We start from the raw sequence: 7293 nt of genomic DNA, 5'->3' as shown, positions 1-7293 counted from the left end.
ATGCATTGGTGACTGCTTGTGCAGTCCTTAACCCTATTTCCTACCTGTTGAAACCAGTATTACCTCGGCCTCACTTCGGCGAGCTGTTTTTCTTCTCTTGCTTTGGTGTCTTTATTCCTGGCATATCCTTTTCTGCCTTGGCGTATTTCTCGATCCGAGCCATGAACTCCTCCATACTTTTTGGTAAGGTCTTGGCCAACAATTTCTGTAGCGGGCATTCATCCTCTAGGCCATTCTTAAAAGACACGACCGCTAGTTCCTGGTTACAAGTAGGAATTCGGTTGAACACCTCGTAATATCTTTTGGCATAAGTCCTGAGACTTTCACCCTTGCTAATGTTCAAAGCCAACAGTGAGTCTACCTTGAGTGGCTGCAATTTGTTTATAACAAACCTGGTCACAAACATTTCGGCCAGGCCTTTCCAATTCTTCACAGTTCTTTTCTACAACTTATGGAACCAGTTCGATGCGATTTTCCCAAAAGATAAAGGGAACACCTTGCACAACAACTGCTCATTCCCACTTCACAAAGCCATCGAATTAAAATATAAACCAACATGAAAGTTCAGATCAGACTTATCGTCATAAATCTGGAACCTCGATATGTGGAATTTCTTCGGGGCCTCAAATCTATCTAACTCCATTGAGAAGGGTGTCCTTGGCTTGACGGGGGATGTTACCTCAGTGTTGAGTTGTTTCCTCTAGTCTCTCAAATCCTCATTTGTTCGGCTGGGAGCTCGGCTATCAACAGATTTTAGCTTTTTTGGTAGCTACTCCCGGTGTCATTGTATATCCTCTTCAACTTCTCTTCATTCATTATATTAAAATACAAGCCCTTCCCTTGGACATGCCAAGGTTCTCTGACATAAGTTTCCTTGGTACGAGGTGTCTTTTGTGACTCACCTTTCACTAACTTTGCTCGCCCGACATATCGTGAAGGCCGATGTGAGCGCCCCTTTTCCTTGCCATGCTGCGGGTCTATTGGGATTGTTTCCTGTTCCCCTTTCTCAGTGTCAGTCTTTGCCGCTGGTACTGGCGTGTCCTACAACGAGAACGGTGGCCGCATCATATTCTTCTACATCATGAAGTTGACAACCGACTGTAGGTCTACCAATTTGTTTGCCATTCCTTTCATCTCGCCGTCCCTCTTCAGGCATCTATTTTTCCATACCTGAAGGTCATTTTCGTTGTAACACTCATCTCGGCCTACTTTCTTCGGGGCGTTACCCTCTTTGCTGACATCCTTCTCCCTAAGATTCGGATCCTGTGCTCCTTCATTACAGTTTTTTCTCCCCGACATTAGGATCTGTATGCTCACCACTCTCACTGATAATGTCATCTTCAATATTTTCTTCCTATCCGTCGTTGGCCATCTATTTTCCTTAAGTTTCCACAGATGGCACCAAATTGTAGATATTGATTTTTGACCACACAACCAAACAGAGAACTCAGCTAGAGAGCACCGGCAGAATTGACTAAGCCCAACAACCTACAAAAGAATATGAGAATCCAGTAGTGGTTCGTCTACCCGGGAGCACTCCAACGATCAAGTCAGTAGTCAATATCTCTCACAGATAGCAAATTGTGCTTAAACTCATAAGAAAGAACTTACCTTAGACCTACGAGAATGCCTTGCTTTTATAACCAGCAGTGACCTGATCCCTTTAGAAGCCTTACTTCAGTGGACTCAAGCTTAATACTCATATTGGACCCTCATCTAGATAGAGATAAACTCTGCTTGAGCCTTATCTTTATCCAGAATGAGATCCTTCTCTGTAGGGGTGGGCAACGGTTTATCCGACCCGCACAACCCGCCCAAACCGACTTTACCCGCACAAATCCGACCCTACCCGCATGCATAAATAGGGCGGGTGCGAATCTGTTTTTCCATACAAAATCAGATTTAGGTCAAACCCGACCCTACCCGCGAAACCGCATAACCCGCGCCGTAACATCATGTTTCAAATAAAAAAATCTACTCTCACAACCCACCCGTAGATTTTATTTAAAATAACACAACGATCCCACTGTTAAACTAAAAAAATCTCATTTTTTTGTTTTGGTCCTCCTCTCTCTTTGCCCAAATAGATCTCTCTCTCTCTCTCTCTCTCTCTCTCTCTCTCTTTCCCCTCCTCGTCGCCGTCACCACCACTATCTCTCGCCCCTTGCTTGACGTCTCTTTCATCTCCTCCCCGTAGCCATCTCCCAATCACAAATCAGATCTGGAGATGCCAGATCTAGAAGATGTAGAAACTTCAAAAAAAAAGAAAAAAAAAAGAAAAAAAATGTTTCATTGCACGAAGGTATGAATCCTAGATCTGGAATCCTTTATCTTCATTTATTTATGGTTTGCTAGTTATGTTATAGGTATGGGTGTTTATTAGCTGGGTTATACAAGTACTCCCCCCCTCTCTCTCTGGGTCATAATTTTTTAAGCAATTTTGACTATGAAGTTCTTCAACACCAATTTTCATTGCCAGGTTGGAAAATTTTTATTTTATTTTGTTTTGTTTTTTTTTCGTGCAGATTCAAGGTTTGGGTGGTTGTGGGTTTGAAGACTTTTCTTTATAACTTTTTGCTTTGTTTATTTAATAAAAAAAATCTTTCATTGTTGTAACTTGTATGTGAAAATGTTGGTTTATTTGTTTAATAAAAAAAGTGTATTCATTGTTGCTTTGTTTATTTAATAAGAATATTGTTGGTTCTAGAATTCTTCTTGCGTTTTCATTGTTTTATGACTTCAAAAAGTGGGAAGGCGAAGCCCCAACGGAAAAGCCCAAAAATATATATATATATATATATATATATATATATATATTTCACAAACTGCCTACACAACCATATGACCCACCCGTTCAATCCGCAACCCGCACTGCGGGCGGATGCGGTTCCATTTTTTCCCAACCCGCACCCCATCGGGCGGGTCCAACCCGTCATCCGAACCGCACAGAACCGATCCGTGACCACCCCTACTTCTCTGTTCTAGAACTCTTGTCCTTTATTTGCTTAACTCAGATTCTGGTATTTCCGCAGATAACCTCGGTCTAGTCGAGATCATCTCTTTAGCATGACCAAACTACGTGGCACCTCGGCTGACACTTCAGTGTCACCTTAGCCACGTGCTGTCGTTCATAAAATATGTCCCCACAAATAAGGGGTCGTTTGGCACTAACTGATATAGCCAACTTTTTTAGCCTTGGACTTTTTCAACCTTGTTTGGTTTTTGTTTTGAATTTTTTTTTACTTTTGTAAAAGAAAAAGTGTAATAATTATGGGTAAAAAGTAGATCTTATTGATTTATATAACTTATTTTATCCTTTTATATATTTTTAATCTCCAAATCTTAGCCAAATGAGTACTAACAATACTGATTACTTTACCCTTCTTCCAGCGCACGTTAGTACGTGGCTCACAAAAAACAGAGCAACCTATCATGCAACCCACCACGCGCACTTTAGGCACACCGCCATTACAACCACTAATAATCCTACTTATTAATATTTAATTTAATAATAATCATGATTCGAACCTAATTTTACACATTAACACAGTCTAATGTGGATTAAAACTTAATTAACACAAATTAATTTGGGGCCAAAATCAGCACCAAATCACAACACTCATATACATAATACATCTTTTTCTCAATTTTTTTTCCAGCAATGCTACGTATCATGAAAAATCTTTTATGAAAATAATCATGAAAGTTTTGTGACCTTTGAATTATACTTAGAATAAAGCATCACACACTAATTAAGGTAATCCAAGAATCATAAATCTTTTATGATCATTTTCATGAAAAAAAATTCATGATCCTAACTTTTTGTCTTTTTTTTTACTTTACTACTTTTCTCATCATCTGAGATCTTCTTCAATATCTTGAGACAAAAAGCACATAATTTGCCAATCCCAAAAGAAGAAAGCGGTTGATTGATGATACGATCAATCGATTGATCCATTAGAGGCAATCAAGAAACATTCTTTGAATATCAAAGAGAGATAGATATATATCTATACTATTATTAAAAGCCAACAAGTACTTTGGTTTCTTGAAGTCATGCTCTCATAATTTTTTATTAATTTTCTTAAAATAACCTTAACTTCTTCAATAATTATACTAGTTTTAAACTCATATCAATGCATAATTAAGGATAAAATCATAAATTATTAACTCACAAAATATAACTTCTCACATTGAATAACTTCCCATGTTCAATAACTTCTTTCAACTTCCATCTTCTTTCAACCCCACCATACGGCTTTGCCACCTTTATTGCATGCTTTTGTTCATTTCACTCTCTTCGCTCCTTTCTCTCCTCCCCTTCTTCTCTGTCCCCAAACCCAAACTACACAGAAAGAAAAGGGAAAAAACGAAAAAGAAAGAGTAGAGATAACCAAGAAGAAGAAATCAGTTTCCATGGCGGTTGAAGCACACCATCTTAATCTCGATGGCATTTGTACCCAAGGGAATACAAGTTTAGGCTCTTTGATGTAATTGTTTGCGAGAAATATGCTTAAATTTTTTCGAATCATGTATGTATGAGAAATTTTTGTATGAATTATATATATTACATTGTAAATTGAAATTTTTGTATGGATTATACACACACATCCACAATACGAGACCTGTCACAAACACCAAAGCCACCACCATCATCATCAATGCCGTGAAGATCGTACGGCCCATATTCCTTCCCGAAACCAAACACTGCGCAATCGCTAACCCCCTCATCAGCTCCATCTTCCTCAGCAACCATAAGTACCGAATCATCCGGTGGTCATTGTGGTCATAAACGTAATTGTAATCGTAATCTACTCCGTTTAACAAATAACAATCTGATGATTTCTCACAATCCATGAAATCTCCGACGCAGCGGCGATGGGCGGTGGTGTGTAGTCCGGGACTGGCGTTGGCGGTGGTGGCGACACCGGTGGACATCAAAACCGTTGATTGTTGAGTTATGGGCATGGGTGATTTTTGCTTCTCTCTCTAAAAAAAAGTATAATTTTATCTCTCTATATTTCTGTGAAATGTTTCCGAACCAGGTTCCTTTGGGAAAAAAAACATATAGTATAAGTTTATATTCAATTTATATATATATATAATTGCGAAGTATAAAATGTGTGCAATTATTTAAACTTAGATTACATTTAAAAAGTTTTTTTTTTTCCTCACGGTTAACTCTTTTAAGCTTCTTTTTTTTTTTCGATTTTGTTTTGTTTTTTTGTTTTTTTTTTTTGTGTGTATAAATTCAGTTTTTAAAAATCGGATTTGTTTGTTCACTTAATTTTGTTTGTATGTTATTTAAAATAAAATCCAGTGCTCTTAAAAAAATCATATAAAATGAGTGTCTTGAGTTTGTATTTTTATATTTTTTTATTTTTGGTGTAATACTGTTAGTTGTACTTTCTATAAAAAAATTTACAAAATTAAATGTTTCATTGTGTTATTAGGTTAACAAAAATCAATTATTTTTTTTCTTGATTTATACCAACATCTATGTTTGTAAGTTTATATCATTTTTTTTATTTTATATATATTTAAAAAACTGTGAAGCATAAAATGTGTGTAATTATTTAGACTTAGACTTAAAAAGTTTGAGATTTTTTTTCCATTTGATTTGGATTATGTTAATCTATGTCAAAATGTATTTTTAAAATTTTTTAGTTTCATTCATAAAAACTTCTATAATATTTACATTTTGTGCCTTTATATATAATAAGACAATTAGAAAACCAAAATTATTATTGTACTCTATTAGTCAAAGTACGCATGTGTACAATTGTGGTTCATTTTAATAACGTAAAATTTTAATTTGATCATTATACATTGTTTGTAAATTAATTTTTACATCTATCTTATATATTTTTTTACAAGATTTGTAAGATCTTCAGTCTTATTTTACCAAATTAAGATTTTATATGAATTTTTATTATAGAGTTTTCTTTAGTTAAGATTAGTAAATATTATATTTTCTTTAAAAAAAAATTGAACAAATTTAAACGTACATCTATTTTATTTATCAAATATCTTAATATTAAGGCCTAGTTTGGAAAGACTAAATAAATGTACTTTTTGACTTTTTATGAAATATGGGTTGGGTTTGAGTTGAGTTTGAAGTGATGTGTTAGAGAGGTGATGCGACTTAAATAAGATGATGTGATTTAAATAGAATAGTGACTTTTTGACTTTTTATTTTTTTTTTCAATCATGTTAAACTTGACCTAAATGTTACATTACACATAATTATACATGTGATTTATATGTGCATTATTAAAAAATTTAATGTAAAATTCATATTATAATTCATCATCGCGTGTGCGCTGCTGCTAATATATATATATACTAGTGGGTGGCACACACGATGTGTGTGCAATTTAAATAAGTAGAAATAAAAAAAATAATAATGAAATTAATATTATGATGTGTACTTAGCTTAAGTGGTATGAGTCCTCGTACTTAAACCCATGGTCATGGGTTCAAGCCTTGCCCATCTCTTTGTTTAACTTTTTTTAAAAAAATAAAAATTACTGCCATAAGAGGTGTTTACTTTATAATAGTACTAGTGGGTGGCACACACGATGTTTAAAAAAATAAAAATTACTGCCATAAGAGGTGTTCACTTTATAATAGTACTAGTGGGTGGCACACACGATGTGTGTGCAATTTAAATAAGTAAGAATAAAAAAAAATAATAATGAAATTAATTTTATAATAGTACTAGTGGGTGGCACACATGATGTTTAAAAAAATAAAAATTACTGCCATAAGAGGTGTTCACTTTATAATAGTACTAGTGGGTGGCACACACGATGTGTGTGCAATTTAAATAAGTAAGAATAAAAAAAAATAATAATGAAATTAATATTGTAATGTGTACTTATATGAGTCCTGTACTTAAACCCATGGTCATGGGTTCAAGCCTTGCCCATCTCTTTGTTTAACTTTTTTTTTAAAAATAAAAAATACTGTCACATGACATGAGGAGAGTAGAGCTTCAGGACACCATAAGAGGTGTTCACTTTATAATAGTACTAGCGGCCGCACAATTTAAATAAATAGAAATAAAAAAAATAAAAATAAAATTAATATTATAATGTGTACTTAAATAAATAAAAATTAAAAAAAATAATAATAAAAATAATATTATAATACGTACGTAACTTAAGTGGTATGAGGGTCAGGACAGATAAGATAAGAGATGTACACTTTATAATAGTACAGATAGATAGATAGATAGATGGATAGATAGATATAGATATAGGGAGAGAGAGATATGTGGGATGGAGACGA

General features: G+C 34.6%; 1 long non-coding RNA gene across 1 annotated transcript; it reads left to right on the top strand.

Annotated features, from left to right (window-relative positions):
- The first annotated feature begins 2105 nt into the window (after nt 1-2105).
- Nucleotides 2106-2711, top strand: LOC114275316 (uncharacterized). The gene is made up of 2 exons (XR_003633670.2): nt 2106-2302; nt 2526-2711. It is a non-coding gene; the product is annotated as an uncharacterized LOC114275316 (long non-coding RNA).
- Nucleotides 2712-7293: the final 4582 nt, after the last annotated feature.

The sequence above is a fragment of the Camellia sinensis genome, unplaced genomic scaffold (assembly GCF_055761805.1).
Source record: "Camellia sinensis isolate YWXY unplaced genomic scaffold, ASM5576180v1 Unanchor3, whole genome shotgun sequence".
Taxonomy (NCBI): Eukaryota; Viridiplantae; Streptophyta; class Magnoliopsida; order Ericales; family Theaceae; genus Camellia; species Camellia sinensis.
The sequence above is the reverse complement of the archived record's forward strand: the minus strand, read 5'-3'. Positions and strand labels throughout refer to the sequence as shown.